The following is a 6,000-nucleotide window of genomic DNA, read 5'->3' on the forward strand; positions in this document are numbered from 1 at the left end:
TCAAAATTTTTCTAGCTCACAATGTTGCTTGTGAAAAGTGGAGCTCTTAAAACACATGCTAATCCGTAGAGCTCTTATAATGTATAGGTAATTGTTCAATGCAAATAAACTAGCTTTTGAATTCATTACCTAATTTCCCTCCCATGAAAATCGTACAGCATGTTAACAAAAACAGCAACACCCTTAAAGAATTTGCATTCCTCAAATACTATGTTATATAAAAGTAGATGATAGATCAACATGCCTGTTTGCTTCTGATGCAAAATAGAAATAATATCTAGCGCTTATGGAGTGTTTTTCATCATTTACAAAGGCAGGTAAGCATCATTATCCCCATTTTACATATGGGAAAACTGAGGCACAGAACAGTGAGGTAGCTAGCTCATGGTCACCCAGCAGGCCAGTGGCCAAACCACAAATAGGACCCAGATCTCCTGTGTCCCAGTCCAGTGCTTTGTCCGCTAAGCCATACTGCCTATCATCAACAGTGTCAGCCACAGTCAACGCATGAGGGATTCAGTGTAAAATGAAATTCCAGGATGATCAGTCACTATGACTGTTCCAATAGCACCAAATGAAGGAACAAATTTGGCCCTATGTTATACGGTATTCAGGAGTGGATGTTTGTGACCTACTATCTTTGCTCTGAACTGGGCTGATGGCTCATGAGGATAGTTCTGCAAGTAGTAGTACATATTAAGGGATCTGCACTGGTTTCACAGCAGATGGTGTAGAGCTGCTAAGCTGGGGCATGAGCTCATGTAGGGCTGATTTTTCTCTGGGAGATACTTTGATTCTAGATTTCAAAGGAGACACTCCAAGTATGCATAATGATGTCTTGTGGAGCAAAAGCCTGGCAGAAACATAGAGCTGTTGTGGATCCTGCACAAATGGCTCTAAAGAAGAATGGGATGTAGCCTAACATGTTCCAGTAGAGGGCTTCATAAAGTCCAACAAAAATTCCAAGCTCCATGAGCAGATTAACAGAGCTGTTCACTATTATGGATGAAAAATGCAGGAAAAAAATAAGGAAATGAGCTGTGTTACCAGTGAGTTGGCACAGAAATGAAATACCAGAGTGCAATTTATGTACAGTAATTGTTCATGCAGCATTCTCTTGGTTTTGATTGTGACTCATTGTGTTCTTTCTGAACTTTGATGTACAGGATGGGCTGCTAGTAGTCAGAGGAAGCCACAATAAAATACCAAACTTTATTAGTTTACATTTTTTGTAATTTACTGATCATAGGTAACCTGGGTAGAAAACACTACTTGAGTCATTCACTCCGAACTCTGCTGCTTTCTGCCCTGCACCTTTAAAAGTCAGTATATGTGAAAAATAGCTTTGATATAAAAGAGGAGCAAGCAATTAGTCAGTGATATAGACATATTGGTTTGTGTTTTGAAAAATAACTGATTGAAATATTATACCTTTAAAGTGGCCCAGTTATTACACTGATGGATACTGTTTAATTATGATGCAGAGGTTATGGAAGAGAGCTACTTATAAGTACATGACGATTGTATGTTAATAAAAGAAAAAATAGAGAAAAATATTTCACACAGTCATGAGAGTTGACACAGACTTATTCTTCACAACTGTTAGATTCCTGTATCTGAATCCATAGTGATGTAAGCTGGACAATGTCAATGACAATGTAAGCTGGACAATGTCAAGTTTGGAAGGCCCCAAGTTTGACCTAATTAATCATTTGTTTTCTTGTAACTCTTAAAAGTCCATGTAAATCAAGCTAATTCAAGAAATGGAGACTGACTGAAAGAGTAACCTACACATGTGTCACTTCACATTCCTTTCTTTGGGGCTTGCTTTATTTCCAAAAGCAAACTCAAAACCAAAACAAATCAACCCAAACTACTGGATGCTAACTAATCAAGGCCTTTCAAGCTTCAGCTAGGTAGGAGGGGAGAGGACACATCCTTTCCCTAAGGTGACCTCCTTTACATTAACTTCCCCTTTTATTTCATAATCCCACACAGATCTACCATGTGATAGGCAGGAACCTGATATCTTATCACAGATAGCTCATGAGCAGCCAGACCTAGCAGTCAGAGCCAGAGTCTGCAGTCATGAGACAGCAGTGTCAGGATACCAGAAGGTCAGAAGCAGAAGACAAACTGGAGATCAGAATCATGAGTCAGGATACCTGGGAGTCAGATGCAGGAGAGAAACTGGAGATCAGAACCACAAATCAGCTACCAGGAGTCACACCAGGCCAGGAAATCAGGAAGTGGGAGCAAGTACCACAAAGTATACACAATCCAAAGCAAAGTAGAGCCCAGTTGTTCAGACAGCTTTCTCTTTCTGTTACTGGCTTACGTAGGGTCAGTGAGCCAACCAGCAACCGGACTCCACCAATAGGACCTCAGGGACGGGGCCTCAAATTGGGGCTGGGCTTCATGGATTCCAGAAAAGCAGTTGTTACCAGAATGATAGGTGGAGGGTTGGAGTGTGGCCACACCCATAAACCCTGTAGACTTGGGGTTCAGACCTGGGGGTCCTGATATGCCTTTACAATTTATCAATGTTGATAAATGCTAAGTAATGCACATTGGAAAACATAATCCCAACTATACATATAAAATGAAGCGGTCTAAATTACCTGTTACCACTCAAGAAAGAGATCTTGGAGTCATTGTGGATAGTTCTCTGAAAACATCCACTCAGTGTGCAGTGGCAGTCAAAAAAGTGAACAGAATGTTGGGAATCATTGAGAAAGGGATAGTTAATAAGACAGAAAATATCACATTGCCTCTATATAGATCCATGGTACGCCCACATCTTGAATACTGCGTGCAGATGTGGTCGCCCATCTCAAAAAAGATATATTGGAATTGGAAAAGATTCAGAAAAGGGCAACAAAATTATTATGGGTATGAAACAAAAATGATTAGGCGTATGAGGAGAGATTAATAAGACTGGGACTTTTCAGCTTGGAAAAGAGAAAACTAAAGGGGATATGATAGAGGTCTATAAAATCATGACTGGCATGGAGAAAGTAAATAAGGAAATGTTATTTACTTCTTCTCATAACATAAGAACTAGGGACAACAAATGAAATTAATAGGCAGCAGTTTTAAAACAAACAAAAGGATGTATTTTTTTCACATAATGCACAGTCAACCTGTGAAACTCCTTGCCAGAGGATGTTGTAAAGGCCAAGACTATAACAGGGTTCAAAAAAGAACTAGATAAATTCATGGAGGATAGCTCCATCAATGGTTATTAGCCAGGATGGACAGGGATGGTGTCCCTAGCCTCTGTTTGCCAGAAGCTGGAAATGTGCGACAAGGGATGGATCACTTGATGATTACCTGTTCTGTTCATTCCCTCTGGGGCACCTGGTAGAATGCTGCGCTAGATGGACGACAGGATGCTGGGCTAGATGGACCTTTGTTCTGACCCAGTATGGCCATTCTTATGTTCTTATGTTCTTATGTACATCTTGCCATTGTCACCTGAGAATAATCACTACATGTACCCTATCTCACTATTTGGAGACTCCATATAATACCCTTTCTGGAATGAGACAAGATAAATGAAAATGTGCAACTTCTGAGTTTCTTGGCTTTTGACATTTTACACCAAACCCTTAATGTTAACTTCACATAGATTCCAGAAGGGACCATTGTGATCATCTAGTCTGACCTCCTGTATAACTGAGGCCAAAGAACTTCCCAAAAATAATTCTTAGAGCATATCTTTTAGAAAACATCCACTCTTGGTTTTAAAATTATCAGTGGTTTGTTCCAATGGCTAATTATTTTCACTGTTAAAAGTTTACACCATAATTCTAGTCTGAATTTGTCCACTTTCAACTTCCAGCCATTGAATCATGTTATACCTCTGCTAGATTGAAGAGCCCATTATTAAATAGTTGTTTCCCATGTAGTCACTTATAGATAAGGCCCTACTTGAATCGTGAGATGATTGTCAAATAATTGTGGCTGAGTTGCAGACAAGACATGGAAAATCTCAGAAAAGTAATAATGGACCTTTATTAATTGCAGTAATTTGGAAAAGCCAGAGACCTATTTGCTTAAGAAAAAATTGCTTGAATAATATAAACAATCAAATATGTCATGCTTGCTAAATTTTTTTGATAACCAGACATTTTGCTGCCACTATATTACAGTCATTAATGCACAGGGCTGACAGCACAAGCTCCGCCATGCATGGGGCTGAATGTGCGAGCCCCGGGTTCCAGCTATCTGGGACTGATGACCGGGGCTCTCACTGTCAGCCCTGTGCCCTGGCAGCCTTCCTGCTTTTTAGCTGCGAGCACCTGACAGCTAGGACTCCCGCTGTCAGCCCTGGGTGGCTGATGGTGGGGCTCCCGCTGTTAGTCCCACACATAGCGTGGCTCCTGTTGTCAGCCCTCAGTGGCTGACAGCCAGAGCTCCCACTGTCAGCCCTGGGTGGCTGATGTCCGGAGCTCCCACTGTCAGCTCTGTGCACGGCAGGACTCTCGCTGTCAGCCCCCAGTGGCTAATGACAGGGGCTCTCGCTTTCAGTCTTGTGCATGGTGGGACTCTCGCTGTCAGCCCTGCACATGTCAGGGCTCTTGGTGTTAGCTGACCAGCTGACAAAATTGCGGTGGAAGCCTAATATTGCGGGATCCACAATTTTCGCAATTGCAAATTAAAAGGACCTTACTTATAGACTATAATCAAGTCACCCTTAAACTTTTCTTTTTTAAACTAAATAGACTGCGTTCCTTGAGTCTATCACTATTTTTCTAACTTTTAATCATTCTCAAGGCTCTTCTCTGAACCATCTCCAATTGATCATAATCTTTCTTGAATTGTGGACACCAGAACTGGACACAGTATTGCAGCAGCAGTCACACCAGTGCAAATACAGAAGTATTTCTCATCCATCAGTTACAGAAGTAAAATAATAGTTATTTTTGTATAACTGATGGATGAGAAATAACACCTGTGGCTGAATTACTGATGTCCTGCTGCACGTTTGAATCCCACCTATCTGTACTCAAGACATCTGGTATCCTGAAAGTGCTTCCTGTTCCCTCCCCCACATGAACACTGCAGAAACAGCATTACTATAAGTTCCACATTTGAAGAAGCAGATGATTTGGCAAACACCTTCTCATAGATATTTTTTTAAAAGAAATATGTCTCTTTCTTTGAGTAAACTTTTCTTTCCAACTGTTCTTTTTTGTCAGCTTGCCAACTCTACTTCTAGTATTGTTCTGTGCAGATTGCTGAAAGGAAAATGAAAGAGATGGGAAAGGTACAGAACTGGGGGAAAGGGAAAAGGGATCAGAGGGCATGTGAAGCCTGGGGAGCCTAGCTTGGAAAGGGAGATAGGCTTAAGAAACATGGAAGAAAATGGTGGAATGAGAGATAAAACAAGAACATAAAGGATAAGGGATTAAAGAGATAAAGAGTTCAAGAGATGAAATATGAATAAAGAAAAACAAGAAAAATAAGGATGAAAGGAATGAAGTGAGAGGAGTAAGACATTAAACAATTAAGAAAATATTCTGTTAATTTTATTTTAGTAAAGGAATATTATAGGATTTGTATTATTCTTTTGCTTAGTAGTACAGAGGGTATTTTATACATAAATTGTGATTTGGGTAATATTATTCTATGTTGATAAATATAGGCCTCAGAGTTGTTAAACCATAGTTGTTTTTCCAGTTCAGAATTCAGTTCATTAATATGTCACATCTGAAGACAAAGGTTTGGAGAAAGAAAGCAACAAAATAAAACCACATAATATATTATCATCTACAATACAAAGTGCAGACCTGGAAGAATTCTTCACAGCGTTCACAGTTTCATCCATCAGTTTGGCAGTAATCACTCAAACACATAAGGACCTGCTAACTGACATGCAGCTGTAGTTTAATATCAGAGCTATATGAACTATGAAAGTACTTGAAATCAGAGCCTTGGTTCAAGTTCCAACAGTGTCCACAAACCAGCATCAGATTTTGCTCATGATCATGAATG

This window comes from Chrysemys picta, chromosome 11 (assembly GCF_011386835.1).
Source record: "Chrysemys picta bellii isolate R12L10 chromosome 11, ASM1138683v2, whole genome shotgun sequence".
In the NCBI taxonomy this organism is placed as follows: Eukaryota; Metazoa; Chordata; order Testudines; family Emydidae; genus Chrysemys; species Chrysemys picta.